Consider the following 22500-nt stretch of genomic DNA (forward strand, 5'->3'; position numbering starts at 1 on the left):
TGCAGATTTGTTATTCTGTCAGGTCTATTAGATAGTATTAGGTCTAAAAGTGCTGCTCCTCTGGTTGGATTCTGCACCAATTGTGAAAGATAATTTTTCTTGGTTATTAGCAGAAACCTGTTGCCTTTATGGGTTTCACAGGTTTCTGTTTCCCAGTTAATATCCGGGTAGTTAAAGTCCCCCATAACCAGGACCTCATTATGGGTTGCAGCTTCATCTATCTGCTTTAGAAGTAGACTTTCCATGCTTTCTGTTATATTTGGGGGTTTGTAACAGACCCCAATGAGAATTTTGTTACCATTTTTCCCTCCATGAATTTCAACCCATATGGACTCGACATCCTCATTCCCTTCGCTAATATCCTCCCTTAAAGTGGACTTTAGACAAGACTTTACATAGAGACAAACCCCTCCTCCTCTCCGATTTTTACGATCCTTTCTAAACAGACTGTAACCCTGTAAGTTGACTGCCCAGTCATAGCTTTCATCTAACCATGTCTCGGTTATTCCCACTATGTCAAAGTTACCTGTAGATATTTCTGCTTCTAGTTCTTCCATCTTGTTTGTCAGGCTTCTGGCGTTTGCGAGCATGCAGTTTAGAGGATTTTGTTTTGTTCCAATCTCCTCACTGTGGATTGTTTTAGAAATGTTCTTACCTCCCTTCAGAGTATGTTTTCCTGGGTCGTCTTTGTTCGAGTCTAATGTTTTTCTTCCCGTCCCCTCTTCTTCTAGTTTAACGCCCTCCTGATGAGTGTAGCGAGTCTTCTGGCGAATGTGTGTTTCCCAGGTTTGTTGAGGTGTAGTCCATCTCTGGCGAGGAGTCCATCATACCAGTAATTCACACCGTGGTCCAGGAATCCGAATCCTTGTTGTCTGCACCATCGTCTTAGCCAGTTGTTTGCATCAAGGATCCTGTTCCATCTCCTGGTGCCATGCCCGTCTACTGGAAGGATAGAAGAAAAAACTACCTGTGCATCCAGTTCCTTTACTTTCTTCCCCAACTCTTCAAAGTCCTTGCAGATTGTCGGTAGGTCCTTCCTTGCCGTGTCATTGGTGCCAACATGTATCAGAAGAAATGGGTGGACGTCCTTGGAGCTGAAGAGCTTTGGTATCCTATCGGTCACATCCTTGATCATCGCACCTGGAAGGCAGCATACTTCTCTTGCAGTTATGTCCGGTCTGCAGATGGCTGCTTCTGTGCCTCTCAGTAGTGAGTCTCCCACCACCACCACTCTTCGTTGCTTCTTGGCTGTACTTTTTGCTGTCACTTGTTGCTGTGTGCCCTTTTCTTTTTTGCTTGCTGGTATTGCTTCATTCTTAGGTGTGCCATCTTCATCCTCTACAAAGATTTGATATCGGTTCTTCAGTTGTGTGGTTGGTGATTTCTCCATGGTCTTCTTGCTTCTTTTGGTCACATGCTTCCACTCATCTGCTTTTGGAGGTTCTCTGACACTTTTTTCACCTTCTGTGACCAGTAGAGATGCTTCTGTTCTGTCTAGAAAGTCTTCATTCTCTTTGATGAGTTTCAAAGTTGCTATTCTTTCTTCCAGACCCCGCACCTTTTCTTCTAAAAGGGCCACTAGTCTACACTTCTGACAGGTGAAATTGGATTCTTCTTCTGGTCGATCTGTGAACATGTAGCACATGCTGCAGCTCACCATGTAGGTTGTCACATCTGCCATGTTGCTCCTAGATCCTGCTGACTTGCTGTGTGTTTTCCTTCTTGTGTAATCTACTCAGCCAAGCTCTCTTGCAATAATGTCCTACAGGCAAAAATTCGGCGCGCGGTTTGGTGATGCTTTCGAAGCAGCTGGTCCCGGCTGTACCCAACGATCTTCTAGCTTAGGGAGACTTCGCTTCTCCCAGAAGGCACCTGGAATATGCAAATTAGCCTCCTGAAGCTTGAATCCCTGGTTTGGTGATGCTTTCGAAGCAGCTGGTCCCGGCTGTACCCAACGATCTTCTAGCTTAGGGAGACTTCGCTTCTCCCAGAAGGCACCTGGAATATGCAAATTAGCCTCCTGAAGCTTGAATCCCTGGTTTGGTGATGCTTTCGAAGCAGCTGGTCCCGGCTGTACCCAACGATCTTCTAGCTTAGGGAGACTTCGCTTCTCCCAGAAGGCACCTGGAATATGCAAATTAGCCTCCTGAAGCTTGAATCCCTGGTTTGGTGATGCTTTCGAAGCAGCTGGTCCCGGCTGTACCCAACGATCTTCTAGCTTAGGGAGACTTCGCTTCTCCCAGAAGGCACCTGGAATATGCAAATTAGCCTCCTGAAGCTTGAATCCCTGGTTTGGTGATGCTTTCGAAGCAGCTGGTCCCGGCTGTACCCAACGATCTTCTAGCTTAGGGAGACTTCGCTTCTCCCAGAAGGCACCTGGAATATGCAAATTAGCCTCCTGAAGCTTGAATCCCTGGTTTGGTGATGCTTTCGAAGCAGCTGGTCCCGGCTGTACCCAACGATCTTCTAGCTTAGGGAGACTTCGCTTCTCCCAGAAGGCACCTGGAATATGCAAATTAGCCTCCTGAAGCTTGAATCCCTGGTTTGGTGATGCTTTCGAAGCAGCTGGTCCCGGCTGTACCCAACGATCTTCTAGCTTAGGGAGACTTCGCTTCTCCCAGAAGGCACCTGGAATATGCAAATTAGCCTCCTGAAGCTTGAATCCCTGGTTTGGTGATGCTTTCGAAGCAGCTGGTCCCGGCTGTACCCAACGATCTTCTAGCTTAGGGAGACTTCGCTTCTCCCAGAAGGCACCTGGAATATGCAAATTAGCCTCCTGAAGCTTGAATCCCTGGTTTGGTGATGCTTTCGAAGCAGCTGGTCCCGGCTGTACCCAACGATCTTCTAGCTTAGGGAGACTTCGCTTCTCCCAGAAGGCACCTGGAATATGCAAATTAGCCTCCTGAAGCTTGAATCCCTGGTTTGGTGATGCTTTCGAAGCAGCTGGTCCCGGCTGTACCCAACGATCTTCTAGCTTAGGGAGACTTCGCTTCTCCCAGAAGGCACCTGGAATATGCAAATTAGCCTCCTGAAGCTTGAATCCCTGGTTTGGTGATGCTTTCGAAGCAGCTGGTCCCGGCTGTACCCAACGATCTTCTAGCTTAGGGAGACTTCGCTTCTCCCAGAAGGCACCTGGAATATGCAAATTAGCCTCCTGAAGCTTGAATCCCTGGTTTGGTGATGCTTTCGAAGCAGCTGGTCCCGGCTGTACCCAACGATCTTCTAGCTTAGGGAGACTTCGCTTCTCCCAGAAGGCACCTGGAATATGCAAATTAGCCTCCTGAAGCTTGAATCCCTGGTTTGGTGATGCTTTCGAAGCAGCTGGTCCCGGCTGTACCCAACGATCTTCTAGCTTAGGGAGACTTCGCTTCTCCCAGAAGGCACCTGGAATATGCAAATTAGCCTCCTGAAGCTTGAATCCCTGGTTTGGTGATGCTTTCGAAGCAGCTGGTCCCGGCTGTACCCAACGATCTTCTAGCTTAGGGAGACTTCGCTTCTCCCAGAAGGCACCTGGAATATGCAAATTAGCCTCCTGAAGCTTGAATCCCTGGTTTTTTTACAGGGAAACAAAAACCTTGTAAAATCCAAAAGTTGCAAATTTTTTGATGAATCTGCATTCCTAAAATGATTTTTAGCAAGCCGCATATACTTGATTTTAAAGGAAATCTGTCCGGAAGATTAGCACCCCAAAACCACAAATGTAGGCATGCAGGTTTTTTAAACATAAATCCATCAACACATTTACAATATATCTTCTGTTTTTTTGCTATATTCCCTGAGTATTTAGTATTTGTATTCCTATGAAAATTAGGCATTGAGTGCTCTGGGTGTGACAGAGCATTTCCCGAGCTTCTGCCTCCCCATATTGCTTCCTTGGCTAGCACCAAGGTCTTTAGGTACCTTCACACATAACGATTTCGTTAACGATATCGTTGCTTTTTGTGACGTAGCAACAATATCGTTAACGAAATCGTTATGCGTGACAGCGACCAACGATCAGGCCCCTGCTGGGAGAACGTTGGTCGCTGGGAATGATCAGGACCTTTTTTTGGTCGCTGATCACCCGCTGTCATCGCTGAATCGGCGTGTGTGACGCCGATCCAGCAATGTGTTCACTGGTAACCAGGGCAAATATCGGGTTACTAAGCGCAGGGCCTACCATTGTAAAAGTTAAAAAAAAAAACAGTACATACTCACATTCCGATGTCTGTCACGTCCCCCGGCGTCAGCTTCCCGCACTGACTGTGTCAGCGCTGGCCAGCCGTAAAGCAGAGCACAGCGGTGATGCGGGAAGCTGACGCCGGGGGACGTGACAGACATTGGAATGTGAGTATCTACTGTTTTTTTTAACTTATACAATGGTAACCAGGGTAAATATCGGGTTACTAAGCGCCGCCCTGCGCTTAGCAACCCGATATTTACCCTGGTTACCCGGGGACTTCGGCATCGTTGAAGACAGTTTCAACGATGCCGAAGTCTTTCCCCTGATCGTTGGTCACTGGAGAGAGCTGTCTGTGTGACAGCTCCCCAGCGACCACACAACGACTTACCAACGATCACGGCCAGGTCGTATCGCTAGTCGTGATCGTTGGTAAGTCGTTTAGTGTAACGGTACCTTTTGACTTGATTGATAACTCAGTCTGTGCTGTCAGGCAGCAGGCAAATAAATTAGACAAGGAGCTATCAATCTAGGTAAAGAGGCAGGTGATGGACAGAGAAACAACATAGGGAGGGAGTGGCTTGTTATGTGCTCTGTCACACCCTGAGCACTTAAAGCCTCATTTACATATGAATAAAAATGCAGATTACTTGGCCACAGATATAAGATGTAAAGATGTAAGTGGATTTACATTTCAAAGACCTATATTTCCATGCATTTGGGGTGATCTTAAAGACACATTACAATTTAAGGTGGGCAATCCTTTTCCATATGTAGTAATTTTTCATTACTGCTTATCTGTATATTTTAGCTTTTGGAAAACCTAAAAAGTAAAACAATGGTAACAAGTAGGTAGGATTACTTTTCATGATTTTTTTAAAGAATTCAATATCAATATAGAAGAATTCAATCAACTCTGCTGACTATAAAAACCAAACAGTCCAATTATCCTGCCCTTCAATCTTTTACTATCTGTATGGGGACAATCCTATGTCTTTTTGAGCAATGAACCCAAAAGACTTTAACTAAGCTCTAATTAATCATTTAATCCCAACCATTTATAAATGATTAACCCTTCACACTGATCTCCTTTCACATATAAGTAAGCTACTTAACAGAGGTCACTTACAATTTTTTTTTATCAGGTGCCATAGTGATCCTAAATCAAAGATGCAAATTATTTCTTCCTCCCCTATGTGTATACATACTTTAATTTAGATTGTCAGCCCAATCGGGGACAGTGATGATAATGTGTGCAAACTGTAAAGCTCTGCGGAATATGTTAGTGCTATCTAAAAATGAAGATTATTATTATTGTATACTAACGATGCCTCGCTAAAGGATATATTATGCACGTTTAAATTTTTCATACATTTACTTCTACTAGAATTTTTTAGACATTTTTTATCAATTTTGGTTAAATTCTCTTTATTTTCTTATTTTACAACTACCGTATATGAATTGAAACCTAAAGAGAACTGGAATATAAGTTGGTAATCAGGCAATGTTTAAACAAATCACCTAAAAATATGTACTCCATGGTAGTTAAAATATAAACTTTTATTAATTACTATGAAAAATATATAGTGAAAGACTAACACCATTAATAGTAGATAAAAAGAAGTAATGCATGCAACGTGTAGGTGCTTGTTTACACTGGCCGCTAAACAGACAAAACCTAAGATCTTATATATAATTGCCTAGAATACTACTTCCTGCAATTTGTGCCAACTGCCGTGGCTTTGTCCGGAGCTAATGTCCGGAGCTAATGTCCGGAGCTAATGTCCGGAGATAAGTGACGTCAACAGTGTCCAGTGTCTGATTGGTTGCCGCCTGCTGCAAGCGACCAATCAGAAACGTGCCGTACTGTGACACACTCCGCCCGCCATTTTGGTGTGATTTTTGAATTTTTACCTCACAGCAAGTTTCTACTGCGTGGAGGCGGGCCCAGTGACGTTGCTCTTCAAGCTCCTGCCGAATTTCAAGTATATATGGATTCTAGACTCCCGATTCTTTAGAATCGGGCTGCCATCTAGTAGAAACATAAAAGAGCAACTACCCTGCAGTAAATAAATAGCCACAGTGAATGGAAATAATATTAGATGCTTATTTAACATGATTTTGATTTAAAAAAACAGAAAAGCTTTCCCACTGCGTCAAGGTGACCCAATTTGGGACTTTTTCACATTTAGCAGAAAATCAAAACAGCATCCAATCGGGTGAAAAAACAAAAACACCTCTTTATTTTGCCATAATGCGACGTTTCGACCAATTGTAGGTCTTTTTCAAGCTTTTGCATTTTATTCACATTTTCGTGACTTGACAAATGCAAAGGTTTTAATACTAGGGATTAGGATCGTCCCGCATAGGGTCACTGTGACGTGGTGGGATGGCTTTTACATTTTTTTTTAATCAAAATTATGTTAACTAAGTACCTTATGTTATTTTCATGCACTATTGCTATTTATTTACGGCAGGGCATTTGCTTATTTTGTTTTTATTTTAGGTTTTTTATATGAATTGAGTAATCTTTTTTAGCACATTTTCATAATTTTTAGCTTTTAAATCAACTGTTATTAAATCTGTTGTATTTGTACTGTATTGTATTGTGGTGATAATCTATTGACAAGGTTTTCATTACCCGTAGAGGAATGTTGAAAGGTGACCATAGACATGTAATAACTGGTAGTCAAATGCCAATGGTAGATATTATATTTACAAAGGTCAGAGAAGCGGACTACCACTAGCACATTAATAACACATAAAGAAATAATAGATCATACTAATAATGCTAACAGCTCTTTAAGCAGCCAAACACGTACACAAGTTTTCAGATCCAACTGGAAGAAATTGGAAAATGGCAATACAATGTCTAAAGAAAACTTACTATAAAGTTGTCTGCTATTCACAGAATCGGCACCATTGCTGTCCGTTATCTTTGTCCTGTACTGCAACTCAGGTGAATTCTCATAAGTGGTGATGATCTGCAATACCAGACGCGGCCTGAAATCAAGAGTGGAGCTGTATAAAAATAAAATCACGTCCTTTTTTAAAAAAAATCTCATACAACCCATTTTGGGGGGAAACTTGAAGACTCAGTTTGAGCATACAACTTCAGCCAATTATGTTACTATAATTATTTGACAAAGGCTGCCCCTTTTTCCAGATTTCTTGTGATAGTTTCACCATGTATTATGTACACTGTTCATCTTTTCTAAGCAGACCACCCTAAGAATTTGTGGGGTTATCTGGAAGAGCTTTTACTGCATAATAATCTACATTTCTTAAATTTCTGTGTGTGGTTTTTCTTAACAAAAAGTTAAAAGCTTACAAAGCTACATTTTAATGGACTTCAAAGTCTCCGATTTATCAAAAAAATTTTTAAAAAATTGAACGAATTATAAAATTCAATTGTACCTTAATTTTTTTATTACTACAACTGTAGTGATTACGTTACATCATGTTTTTTCCTTAATCATAACAGGAGTGAAGAAAATTGGGTGGAATTGTTAGCAAATTACTAGCATTGAAGAAAGTATAAATATGGCATGAACATTGCATTTTTCAATGTATTAATAATTAATGTCATAAGTTATATTAGTTTTAATCTTCAATAAACAATAGATTAATACAATTATTTATGAGGGTCTGATTCTTTTTCCATGAATGTTAGAACTTAGTATGTATTTATTAATTTTCAGTTTTTAAAGGCATTCAGGTCTACTGTAGATTAGACAATCATATACTCAAGGTCTATTACCAGTGGGAGCTGTACAGGGGAATTACTGGGTTTTTATTGGCTATTAGATATGAAATCCTAGAAATATATCATTGTGAGCTCTGAAGTGTTTTCAAGTTGCCAGTAGAGATTCCGGATTCGGGCCTTTTGGGTGTTCGATAACAATACTTAACTATTACGTTCTTCGGGAAGAAAGTGTTAAAGTTAGCATATTATTATTAACATCCCATCATTTTGCAATTCACTGCAGTACACAACTCTTTCATTGAAACTGACAGCGTTTGTCTGACATTTGTCCTACAGCAGCACTTGCGGAAAAATGAATTATGACAAAATATTGGCAATGTACAATGACAAGTAATCGATGGGGCTCAGCGGGAGACTTATTAATGTACAGTCTCTGCTCATTATCAAGTTATTCATGCTTGCTCTACCATATGTAATGGACAAAGAAAGGAGATGTATTTACAGCATAATGCAAAATGGAATAAATCTATATTCTTACAGGCAGAACAGATTTAAATCTTTTTAATTTATTTATTAATTTTAAATATGTTTTTATTTTAGATGCTAATTTTTTATTTTTTTTTACAGCTATTTCTTACCTGTGTCTGGAAAATCTGACAACTAATAAATCCACAAACCCTCCACCATCCTTTCTAGACACATGACAGTGCTTGATGATGTGATGCCACCACCTCTTCCGATTTCGAATTTAGTACACTAGAAAAGTTATCGCTTTAGGGTTACTTTGTTCTGTGAATGCAGACAGATTTTTGGTCATTGCATTTTTTTTTATATGTTAAACTTGTAAATAACCTAAATCGGAAAAGAAAACCTGTCGAGTCGCCATTACTGGTCACCATTTCATAAAAATGTGTTTTTCAGAAATCTGACTCCCATCGAGGTTTTAAAGGGCTTGTTCGAGTGTTATGAAGAACTCTACATGTAGATCTAGTCTTAGTGATATCGCACTGAGAGAAGCCAATATGATGGACCATAAAAACTAATATTTCAATGAGCATTTTATGAGTCCATCCAGAGTACATAGACTGTAAATTTTAACATCAGGCTGGAAAAAAGAACAAAAATTAATGTAGTGTAATATGTGCAAGGGAATGTGTTTAGGGGGAGAATAGCCCTAAAATACAGCAGATTATGAGGGTCAACCCAAGTAGTAAACCAATTCCTTCCATTACCCTCAAAGAATAAGCAACATGAGCTGGATCCAGATATGGCTTTTGGTCATAACTCAATTTACATAACTGGGGCAGCAGTTTACTAAAAGACCTGACAGAGCAGTGTTGGATTTATAGGGGTTATCTACTTTTCAATCAAATTTAGAATACGCCCTAAAACTGTGTGTTATGTGCCAAGAAGCTCTAGATGTCTTGGTGCTGTGTGGCAGCCATTATTGCTGTGGCGCTGTGCCTGTCGGGTGGTATGAACTGGAGTCATGGGGCCATTACCTTGCAGCATGGGAATTGTGGGACACCTTGATCATCGATCCTGCTCATGGTGTATCACTGGTTGCCGTGCGTCACTGGACCTTTAACGCCAGAGACCCACTAAGAGGTTCAGTGCAATCTGGCAGTGGGCTTCATACAGATAGAGCAGAATGTTAGCTAAGAACCTTCTGCTCAGTTTTGCCTAGCCGCAATAGATCGATATATGAGTTTTGGATGCACAGTGCAAGTGTCTGTTCTCTGCACTTATAGAATATACCTGGAACTGTACTTGTAACAATGAGACATAATAATAATAGTAATTATAATGGGCTGTGTTCACAGATTGCTTTTCTTGCTGCTCTTTTTCTGCAACCAAAACATGATCTTTTTGCAGTAAAAAAGCTGCAGCCAAAATGTAGGTTTTGCTGCCTTTTTTGCTGCTTTCCTTGCTGAGATTTTATGTCTTTCTGCTGCTTTTTTTCAGGATCCCCAAGTCCAGCTTTGTTTCCACCTTGCAAGCATGACAATACAATGTGTTAAGCCACCAATGCTGGACATATGTGAAAACATAAAAAAAAGTTAGGGAAAAAAGGGCAATTTAATCAAATTATAACATTTAAGGAGAAGCGTTTTTTTTCCGCTAAGCTGAATTTATGTATGAGTTCATGAAAAAATACACAATTGCAAATGTAAAAAGAGCACGGGAGAGGTGAATTGGTAGGGCATTGTTTATTGGACACAATGGTAGGTATTCAGTAGATCAGGCATTGTTTATTTTAACACATATCACTAATTTAATTAAGCTGTAGTGATGCCTTGGGAATGCATGGCAATAAATGATAATGCATCCTAAATCGGCCCTAGTTGATCGCAGATATGCTTGAGATAGGGGATACGATTATGAGTCCCAAAGGGCAGTCTAGTGTAAGTGCATTTGCCATGCTCATCTGTGGAGTAGGTTGGCGCTCTATAAACACACAGAAATACATCATTCATTGATCCAACGATTAGTAGATATTTTTAGTTTTGCATATTCTATTATTCTGGGTGTCCTTGGAAATTTCATAGTGAATACAGCCGACAAGAAACTCTGACAATACCAGATAATCTCACCAGCGAATGTTCTGAGCATCAACACTTTTTTGCCAAAGCTTTGATGCAGATGCACCTGAGGAGCAGACAATTAACAGCTGAAGGAGGGCTCCCATCTGGAAAGCATACTATACAATTTGTTCATACAATTAGGGGAATCACAGTACACATGCTTTGTCAGGTCCTTCAGCTGACAGGCAGGCATCACTCTCAGAGTTTTTTTTTCACCGATTCAATAAAAGTTGCACTTTCCATGACAACACATGAATTGCACGACACTTATGCTGTGAATGCAAGTATTCTTCCCACACTTTATATTTTCTTATTAACATAGCTCATTAACAAAAACAAGATATAAAAGCATTATGGTCTAGCTCGGCATTTTGGCCCATCGTAGTCACAAGTAGGAGGGTGATGTTTGTATTCTCATTTTATAGTTAATGCTACATACAGCCTTTTGTCAATCCCATTGATTACCTCCATGTGAGGAAACACACAACATCTAGAAAGGATAATGGACTTTGAGATCAATTAGGATTATAGCAGCAAACTACAGAACGCTGCATCTCAATGTGTTAATTTCCCATTGAAGACGACTGTTGAGTATAAGTTGAAGAACACTTATAATAGGTTTATCATGTAGATAGTTGTTTATCTAAGAACTATTAAAAGAACGGAAGTCGGTCATTTTGGACCACTTGGATCAACATTAGGAAAATTTTACCACAAGTTATTTTTGAAGTTTATTATTAACTTTAGCTATGAATAAGATCCATTCTATCTTCAGGAGAAAGAATAATGGCAGAATTGAGGTCAATGGAGGTAATCTACAATAATCTCTCAGCTGCATTTGAAAACTTGTAAAATGGTTAGCATGGGGGTAAATTACTAAGGCTGGCCATACACATTAGATGCTTTGGCTGATCGTATGGTCGTCCCTCCCGTATACAGCAGCGCTCACTCGGCCAAGAGCTCCTTTGTTCTCTATGAGAAAGCCACCTGCCAGCATTTCAGCTTATTTCAGAGAATACAATGTGATTGGCAGTATGAACTCAAACATACCCTAACGACACCTCCTCTGGCCATCAGTTGGTTGGTGCCCCCATACTCATTAGACCATTGGGTGAGCTCATTGATATCGGTAGGTTCGTTTGACATTAGTATAATGTGAATGGAGGCTTTAAGACTGCCATTTCCTATACCAGTCTTACATTCGGTTATGAATTTGGTAGAGAAAATGCAAATGTCTCAGAAACCAAAATCTAAGCAAACTATTAATTGATACTGAACTATGCTATATAATTTATGCCAGTATGTGGCATACTTGATAGTAAATCTCTCAGCCTGTGGGACGCGTCGCCACATCCTACTTAGCTCTACCCACTTCTACCGTCACTTTTGAACAGATGTAAAAAGAGTACTAAATTGAAAACTAAAAATGTCAAACCTTTTTACACCTCGAAATGGGCATCCTGTCCTTGATAATTTCATGACAGTTAACTATTGAGCATACATGACAAACTTAAGATGATGAAGAGAAAATAGGCTTACCTAAGATTGCTTACCTAAGGGTACGTCACACTATAACATTTCGATCGCTACGACGGTACGATTCGTGACGTTCCAGCGATATCGTTACGATATCGCTGTGTCTGACACGCAGCAGCGATCAGGGATCCTGCTGAGAATCGTACGTCGTAGCAGATCGTATGGAACTTTCTTTCATCGCTGGATCTCCTGCTGTCATCGCTAGATCGGTGTGTGTGACACCGATCTAGCGATCTAGCGATGCGCTCCAGCGATGCGTTCGCTTGTAACCAGGGTAAGCATCGGGTAACTAAGCGCAGGACCGCGCTTAGTTACCCGATGTTTACCCTGGTTACAAGCGTTAAACTAAAAAAAAACAAACAGCACATACTTACATTCTGGTGTCCGTCAGGTCCCTTGCCGTCTCTGCTTCCCGCACTGTGACTGCTGGCCGTAAAGTGAAAGCAGAGCACAGCGGCTGTGCTTTCACTTTCACTTTACGGCCGGCAGTCACTGAGTGCGGGAAGCAGACTGCAAGGGACCTGACGGACACCAGAATGTAAGTATGTGCTGTTTGTTTTTTTTAGTTTAACGCTTGTAACCAGGGTAAACATCGGGTAACTAAGCGCGGTCCTGCGCTTAGTTACCCGATGTTTACCCTGGTTACCCAGGGACCTCGGCATCGTTGGTCGCTGGAGAGCTGTCTGTGTGACAGCTCCCCAGCGACCACACTACGATTTACCTACGATCACGGCCAGGTCATATCGCTGGTCGTGATCGTAGGTAAATCGTATAGTGTGACGGTACCCTTAGTGTTGTTCTTTGTTTACTATGTGTGCAGCAGGTACATGTATCCCTGAGATGAAATCTCTCCAGCAAACAACCCAGAAAGCACCAGACGGCACTGCTTTTATTAGGTAAGTAATGTTTCTTTTGTTGTTCAGTTGCAGGGCAGCACTAGAGCTGCATACGTGGCGGTATAAGCTAATGGGAAGAATGCAACAAAATAAGAAAAATCCCTTATTTACCTGTACAACCCCACATTTACTGTTTGTTACTGACAAGCCCATGACCAGGCAATTTTCTGCTTATTGTATGTTAATTTTTTTCCTCACCCTCTTCCAAGAGTTAAGGTACCGTCACACTGAACGATATCGCTAGCGATCCGTGACGTTGCAGCGTCCTGGCTAGCGATATCGTTCAGTTTGACAGGCAGCAGCGATAAGGATCCTGCTGTGATGTTGTTGGTCGCTGCAGAAAGTCCAGCACTTTATTTCGTCGCTGGACTCCCTGCAGACATCGCTGAATCGGTGTGTGTGACGCCGATTCAGCGATGTCTGCGCTGGTAACCAGGGTAAACATTGGGTTTCTAAGCGCAGGGCCGCGCTTAGTAACCCGATGTTTACCCTGGTTACCAGCGTAAAAGTTAAAAAAAACAAACACTACATACTTACCTTCCGCTGTCTGTCCCCGGCGCTGTGCTTTCCTGCACTGGCTGTGAGCGCCGGCCAGCCGGAAAGCACAGCGGTGACGTCAACGCTCTGCTTTCTGGCCGCTGTGCTCACAGCCAGTGCAGGAAAGCACAGCGCCGGGGACAGACAGCGGAATGTAAGTATGTAGTGTTTGTTTTTTTACTTTTACGATGGTAACCAGGGTAAACATCGGGTTACTAAGCGCGGCCCTGCGCTTAGAAACCCGATGTTTACCCTGGTTACCGGCATCGTTGGTCGCTGGAGAGCTGTCTGTGTGACAGCTCTCCAGCGACCAAACAGCGACGCTGCAGCGATCGACATCGTTGTCGGTATCGCTGCAGCGTCGCTTAGTGTGACGGTACCTTTATACCTTTCTCATAATTCTGTCAACAAACCCATCTGGAGACTTACTTTTTGTGGGGCAAGTTGTAGTTTGGAATGACACCATTAATTTTATCATACAATGTACTGGGAAAAGGAAAAAAATCTGTCTGCATTATATAAGGAAAATTATGGTCTCCTGTGACATAATAAGTACCAAGATGGCAGCAATGGGGGCATTCAGTAGGAACCTGGCAGCCTTGGCTACCCATTGGCATCCTGCAATCACTTTGAGGAGGCTGTTGGACTCCGTAAATGACTTTCCCCTTGGTTCATGCTCCTTAAAAGCTGATGTCCAAAATTGACAGTTCACAATTTAAGGAAAATTTAAGGAAAAATACCAGCTCACCCTTTTGAATCCCGGAAGTAAGGAGCCTTGGGACCACACCATGGCCTGGCATTTGTACATGCACATTTCAAGAGAAAAACTTTCAAGTCCAATTAGAGATAAAATCTTTTCTTTATTAACAGTCTTTTAAAATTGTACACACATTGACCTTCATTGCAGATAACACTAAACTCTGCAGGGTAATCAATACAGAGGAGGACAATTTTATATTACAGGATGATTTATGTAAACTAGAAGCTTGTGCTGATAAATGGCAAATGAGCTTTAATGGGGATAAATGTAAGGTCATGCACTTGGGTAGAAGTAATAAGATGTATAATTATGTGCTTAATTCTAAAACTCTGGGCAAAACCGTCAATGAAAAAGACCTGGGTGTATGGGTGGATGACAAACTCACATTTAGTGGCCAGTGTCAGGCAGCTGCTACAAAGGCAAATAAAATAATGGGATGCATTAAAAGAGGCATAGATGCACATGAGGAGAACATAATTTTACCTGTATACAAGTCACTAGTTCGACCACACTTAGAATACTGTGCACAGTTCTGGTCTCTGGTGTATAAGAAAGACAGAGCTGTACTGGAGCGGGTGCAGAGAAGAGCGACCGAGGTTATTAGAGGACTGGGGGGTCTGCAATACCAAGATAGGTTATTACACTTGGGGCTATTTAGTTTGGAAAAATGAAGGATAGGGGGTGATCTTATTTTAATATATAAATATATGAGGGGACAGTACAAAGACCTTTCTGATGATCTTTTTAATCATAGACCTGAGACAGGGACAAGGGGGCATCCTCTATGTCTGGAGGAAAGAAGGTTTAAGCATAATAACAGACGCGGATTCTTTGCTGTAAGAGCAGTGAGACTATGGAACTCTCTGCCGTATGATGCTGTAATGAGTGATTCATTACTTAAATTTAAGAGGGGACTGGATACAGTTCTGGAAAAGTATAATGTTACAGGGTATATATACTAGATTCCTTGCTAGAGTGTTGATACAGGGAACTAGTCTGATTGCCGTATGTGGAGTCAGGAAGGAATTTTTTTCCCCAGTGTGAAGCTTACTCTTTGCCACATGGTTTTTTTTGCCTTCCTCTGGATCAACATGTTAGGGCATGTTAGGTTAGGCTATGGGTTGAACAAGATGGACTTATAGTCTTCCTTCAACCTTAATAACTATGTTACTATGTTATTGTTCCTGTTACCTACCACTAACACTTTGCTATCATCTTATAGCCTTCTCCTGCTTTGTGGGCCTCCACCAATTTCATTTTCAGAGTGCTAGGCAGCTAGTTAGAAAAACCCATGGCTGCTGTTTTTTGGCAGAAGGTTAGAGGAGGCAGGGTTTTTATAAAGCTGGAAAACTTACATCACCCGGCCTTTCCTAACAGTGATAGTGAACAAGCCATAACCCTAACAGGCTAATTAAGATCAAAAACTTACCATATTTTTCGGACTACAAGAGGCACTTTTTCCAAAAAAGGGGGGAAATGGGGGGCGCCTTATAGTTGGGGTGCAGGCTTACCGGCATTGGTTTGGCGGCGGCAGAGGTGCGGGGATGATGAGGCGCAGTGAGTGGTATGGCGTGAGCGGGGTCCCTTCCATAGGTGAGGTGACACAGCGGCCTGGTGAGCAGCATAGCCGGGTGAATCATGGCTCTATCGGTGGCGGCGGCCATCTTCCTGAGGCTGCGTGTGCGCAGATGGAGTGCTCTGCCTCCTGGGGCTTCAGGAAAATGGCCGCGGGAGGCCACGCATGCGTAGATGGAAATTGCAGTGGCCATTTTCCTGAAGCCGAGATCTAAATCTGCGAACTCAGCTTCAGGAAAATGGCCGCCGCGATCTTTATCTGCACACGCGCGGCCTCCCGCGGCCATTTTCCTGAAGCCCCGGGAAGGAGAGCACTTCATCTGCGCACGCGCAGCCTCAGGAAGATGGCCACCGCCACCGATAAAGCCATGATTCACCCGGCTCTGCTGCTTACCTTGGATACTGGGCCACTGCGTCACCTCACCTTTGGAAGGGACCCTTCTCACGCCATACCGCTCATTGCGCCTCATCATCCCTGCACCTCTTCCGCCACCACAGCACTGCTGCAACCCCCCATGGACACCTGGCCGTGGCATCACCCACCTAAACAGGAATGGACCCTGCTCATGTGCACACCATATCGCCCACCGCAACACCACACCTCTGCCGACACCAGGCCTCCTGTGACCCTGCTCTGCCACCGCCAGCCCTCAGGTAAGATACTGTAAATTCGGACAATAAGACGGACCCCCATCTTATAAAAAAGATCTTTTTTTCTGCAATTTTCACCCCAAGTTTGGGGTGCATTTTATGGTCCAGTGCGTCTTATAGTTCGAAAAATACGGTAGTTCAAAGTTATCTGAACACACAAATCTCCATTGGTGCCCAAACTTTTGCATTGGCCCATTTTTCATTTTGTAATACATAAATTGAAAAAAATCACAATAATTTTTGTTTGCCTAAAATACAATGGAACTGTGTCACCTTTAATCTTAGGCCTTGTAGCGATCATGTCATCTTCAACTTGCTTAACTGTTCACAATAACAGTAATTGTGACTAGGAGTACCCAAACTTTTACATGTCATTGTAAGTACCATGTCTGGAATTAATAAGATATACATAACATTGTATACAACAGATGTCACATGGGTACCAGATAGTAACGTGTTAAATAGTAATAAATGTTTTGATCTCAACCAATTCAGAAGTGAAGACCTAATAGTCCATGGAGCCCACTCGGTAGTGGGTGAAGCAAGTAGGAAAAAAAATCCTATTGTTCCCAGTGTAGAGACTCCTGCCCTTACAAGGTGTGATACTTTCAAAATGGGGTGCTACTAGTTACTAACTGTGCAGGGTCCACAAACTTCTGCATCAGCCCATTTTCCCTTTTGTATTTTTTACAAAGTAAAAGAGGACAATATATACATTTTTTTGCATAACATGCAAAGGAAATGTGTCATCTTTAACGTTAGGCCTTTGAGAGATCATTTCATCTTCAACTTGCTTAACTGTTCACAATAACAGTAATTTTGACCAAGGATGCCCAAACCTTTACATAGCACTGTAATAAAGATAGAGAATCGATGAATGTCTAAACAGACATCCGGGCAACTAGTCCCTGACCAGGCTCAGAATAAGGACCGCACTGGTCAGAGACTAGATCCTGCATACCTAACTAGACGTGCGTCCATTCTCTATCATTGTATATTTTAATCATTTTTGTTGTTGCTCTTTGCCACTCATGTTTTAATGTTATTAATCCGAACAATAAACTTAATTTTCTTATGGAATACTACAAGTGCTGGCTTCTACATGGATCTACCATAGGACTTACGACTATGTCCATCGTTGGGAAGGGGTAGAGGTGCTACGTGCCTTAATTACTAGAAAGCAATTATAACAGTTCATTAAACTCTGCAAGTGAGTAGAACATTTGATAGCAACATAGAGGATCCAGTTGATGCTTGTAGTATGCAGGTCTTTCACTCGAAAGACAATGTAATAATTTTACACAAGGACAGAACAGCGAGTGCTCAATATCTCTACAATGTTTGCAGTATATGAAGGTGCAGCAGATTCTTTATGCCGGTGAGAACACATAATTGCCTCATTGAGCATTTTATATTTTTTTGCTCTTCTTGTAAATCGGAATTAAACACCCATCACTAATTTAATAGCCTCTCATTCCGGTTCTGTGAAAAGAAAATACTTTCTATAAATCTACAACATTTTTAGCCTCAAAATCTGAAAAGTTAGTACAATTTGTTAGTAATCCTTCTCTAGGATTAGGACCAGAGTGTGGTTTCAAAACAGGAATTCCACTTGGGTCTGTTACAAACCCCCAAATATAACAGAAACCATGGAAAGTCTACTTCTAAAGCAGATAGGTGAAGCTGCAACCCATAATGAGGTCCTGGTTATGGGGGACTTTAACTACCCGGATATTAACTGGGAAACAGAAACCTGTGAAACCCATAAAGGCAACAGGTTTCTGCTAATAACCAAGAAAAATTATCTTTCACAATTGGTGCAGAATCCAACCAGAGGAGCAGCACTTTTAGACCTAATACTATCTAATAGACCTGACAGAATAACAAATCTGCAGGTGGTTGGGCATTTAGGAAATAGCGACCACAATATTGTGCAGTTTCACCTGTCTTTCACTAGGGGGACTTGTCAGGGAGTCACAAAAACATTGAACTTTAGGAAGGCAAAGTTTGACCAGCTTAGAGATGCCCTTAATCTGGTAGACTGGGACAATATCCTCAAAAATAAGAATACAGATAATAAATGGGAAATGTTTAAGAACATCCTAAATAGGCAGTGTAAGCGGTTTATACCTTGTGGGAATAAAAGGACTAGAAATAGGAAAAACCCAATGTGGCTAAACAAAGAAGTAAGACAGGCAATTAACAGTAAAAAGAAAGCATTTGCACTACTAAAGCAGGATGGCACCATTGAAGCTCTAAAAAACTATAGGGAGAAAAATACTTTAGGGAGAACTACAATACCCAGATAGATTAGCGAAATTAGGATTATTTAGTCTAGAAAAAAGACGACTGAGGGGCGATCTAATAACCATGTATAAGTATATAAGGGGACAATACAAATATCTCGCTGAGGATCTGTTTATACCAAGGAAGGTGACGGGCACAAGGGGGCATTCTTTGCGTCTGGAGGAGAGAAGGTTTTTCCACCAACATAGAAGAGGATTCTTTACTGTTAGGGCAGTGAGAATCTGGAATTGCTTGCCTGAGGAGGTGGTGATGGCGAACTCAGTCGAGGGGTTCAAGAGAGGCCTGGATGTCTTCCTGGAGCAGAACAATATTGTATCATACAATTATTAGGTTCTGTAGAAGGACGTAAATCTGGGTATTTATTATGATGGAATATAGGCTGAACTGGATGGACATATGTCTTTTTTCGGCCGTACTAACTATGTTACTTACAAGTAAAAGTTTGTCTATTGGGGTGATATTTAGATAAAGAAGGAATCTCTGGTTTTATGTATGATTTCAATGTCAGGTCCGAAAATGACATTGTTAACTCTTTATGAATAGGTTCTGTCATGTGCAGACTAAAATTGGCCTACAGAAGTCCAATGGTCCAGTATCAATGGCTCCAAAAGTCCTATAGAGGACAACTCTGAAAATGACTTTAGAGTCAAAGAGAGCTTGTCAGCAGAGAACGACTGCTCAATCCAAGCAGAGGCGCTAGGTGGACCCATGGTGGGGCAAAACATGTAAGGGCGCTTTCCCATCTACTTGTTTTCTCACTATATCCACTCCTTGTCTTCTTTAATAGACAGATCTGGGTTAATAGCGGTAAAGAAGGATGGAGATAGATGGAAAATGAGTAGTTGGGATGGTGCACCTAAACATTTGGCCACACTAAGAGTATACCAAGCACATGTACTTGGTGTGAACAATTATTCTGCGTTGACCAACTCCATTTAGTCCCGTTCCACTAGGATCTATTTCTAAATGATATAAGGGATTCTCTTCTACAAAGATATTGAGGAGCTGTCCTCAGAATAGGTAATCAATATTAGAATGGTGGGGTTTCAACACCAGGTACTCCTAGTAGATCAGCTCTAGTCATCTCCAGCAGTGGCTGGGAGTAGAAAGCATACAGAACAGAGCACCACTGCTCCATAACACCATTGATGAATAGGAGCAATTCTGCATTACCCGTCAGTGGTCACTAAACTGTGTGACATAGTGTTGGTGTTCTGCTTTATTCACATCCGGCCACTGTTGGAGCTGATAACAGCTGATTAATAACGGTGGTGGGTGTCTGACCATCACTGATCTGATATTGATAACTTATCAATAGATAGATCATCAAGGTGTTTGTACTGACAACAATTTAATTCACAAATAACCTACTTGAAATAATTAATAAACTTGTGGAGGGACAGGAGATATGAGGGTTTTTTTACACTCTTCCATGACCTCAGGCTGTAATACAATGTTGTCTGGTTGCAATTTTGAAAATAATTTGTGTCAATTTTTCAGAAAATTAATAAAAACTTATAATAATAATTGATATACAATCAGTATAAATGGATTTGCTCATCTCTAGTCATCTATGACTGATGAAATAAAGCAGCACGTTCTTTTTTATTTGAAATACTGTTGCAATAGTGTTATTTTCTGAGCTTCTGTACATAATGGCTGCTCATACTAAGTGCATGAGTCAACACAAGAGAGCTTGTACTATTTACTGATTTAAGGTCAGGCAGTCAAGAATTGGAAACTTCTTGTCAATAATAAATCATTATACTTTACTAGATGGCGGCCCAATTCTAACGCATCGGGAATTCTAGAATATGTATGTAGTTTATTTATGAAGTTTTCAGAATAATGCAAATTATACACAGGATTCAGTCGGCCGGCCGCAACCAATTAGCGAAGTGTGGTTCAAATTCCGCGCCAATTCACTGGCAGACTGCGCCTGTCACTGATTGTTTGCGGCCGGGCATGACCAATAAGCAGGTTTTTGAGGGCCCCGGGCGAAAGAAGTCTCAGTGGGCCCCCCTCTGTAACACATACCACGATTCATGATGCACAGATACAGCAGAGAAATATAGCACAGCCAAGTAGCGTATAACACAGACCACGTAGTATATAGCACAGCCATGTAGTATATATCACAGCCATGTAGTATATAGCACAGCCACATAGTATATAGCACAGCCATGTAGTATATTGCCCAGCCACCTAGTATATAGCACAGCCCACATAGTATATTGCCCAGCCATGAAGTATATTGCCCAGCCACGTAGTATATTGCCCAGCCACGAAGTATATAGCACAGACACGTAGTATATTGCCCAGCCACATAGTAAATTGCCCAGCCACGTAGTATATTGCACAGACACGTAGTATATTGCCCAGCCATGTAGTATATTGCCCAGCCACATAGTATATTGCCTAGCCACGTAGTATATAGCACAGACATGTAGTATATAGCACAGTCACATAGTATATTGCCCAGCCATGTAGTATATTGCCCAGCCACGTAGTATATTGCCCAGCCAGGTAGTATATTGCCCAGCCATGTAGAATATAGCACATACACGTAATATATAGCACAGACACGTAGTATATTGCCCAGCCAGGTTGTATATTGCCCAGCCATGTAGAATATAGCACATACACGTAATATATAGCACAGACACGTAGTATATTGCCCAGCCACGTAGTATATTGCCCAGCCACATAGTATATTGCCCAGCCAGGTAGTATATAGCACAGACACGTAGTATATAGCCCAGCCACATAGTATATTGCCCAGCCACGTAGTATATAGCACAGACACATAGTATATAGCACAGACACATAATATATTGCCCAGCCACGTAGCATATTGCCCAGCCACGTAGTATATAGCACAGACACGTAGTATATAGCACAGCCACATAGTATATAGCACAGACACGTAGTATATTGCCCAGCCACATAATATATTGCACAGCCACGTAGTATATAGCACAGCCATGTAGTATATAGCACAGAGACGTAGTATATAACACTGCCCATGCAGTATATAACACAGGCCACGTAGTATAGAGCACAGCGATGTAGTATATTGCCCAGCCACAGTATCTAACACAGCCGATGTAGTATATATCAATGTGGGCACCATATTCCTGTTAAAAAAGAATTAAAATGAAAAATAGTTATGTACTCACCCTCCGTCGGCCCCCCGGATCCAGCCGAGGCATTTACCGATGCTCCTCACGACGCTCCAGTCCCAAGAGTGCATTGCGGTCTCGCGAGATGATGATGTAGTGGTCTCGCGAGACTGCTACGTCATCATCTCGCGAGACCGCAATGCATGGACCGGTCACCGGATCCGGGGGTCCACGGAAGGCGAGTATATAATGATTTTTTATTTTTTTTATTATTTTTAACATTAGATCTTTTTACTATTGATGCTGCATAGGCAGCATCAATAGTAAAAAGTTGGTCACACAGGGTTAATAGCAGCGTTAACGGAGTGCGTTACACCGCGGCATAACGTGGTCCATTAATGCTGCCATTAACCCTGTGTGAGCGCTGACTGGGGGGAATATGGAGCGGCCATTTTGCCGCCAGACTGTGCCCGTCGCTGATTGGTCATGGCCATTTTGCTGCGACCAATAAGCGACTTGGGATTTCCGTTACAGACAGACAGAAAGACAGACAGAAAGAAAGACAGACAGACAGAAAGACGGAAGTGACCCTTAGACAATTATATAGTAGATTCCAAAGTTCAGTTCTGGCATCAGAACTGTACCTGAACTTGAACCAAACCCTGA

At 41.9% G+C, this 22500-nt stretch overlaps 1 long non-coding RNA gene across 1 annotated transcript in view; it reads right to left on the reverse strand.

Annotated features, from left to right (window-relative positions):
- Positions 1-22500, reverse strand: part of LOC138667205 (uncharacterized) — a 202341-nt gene that overhangs the window by 64718 nt on the left and 115123 nt on the right. The window contains exon 2 of the long non-coding RNA XR_011318639.1: positions 7047-7162. This is a non-coding gene — a long non-coding RNA (uncharacterized lncRNA). The remainder of the gene's footprint in view (positions 1-7046; positions 7163-22500) is intronic.

The sequence above is a fragment of the Ranitomeya imitator genome, chromosome 2 (genome assembly GCF_032444005.1).
Source record: "Ranitomeya imitator isolate aRanImi1 chromosome 2, aRanImi1.pri, whole genome shotgun sequence".
Taxonomy (NCBI): domain Eukaryota; kingdom Metazoa; phylum Chordata; class Amphibia; order Anura; family Dendrobatidae; genus Ranitomeya; species Ranitomeya imitator.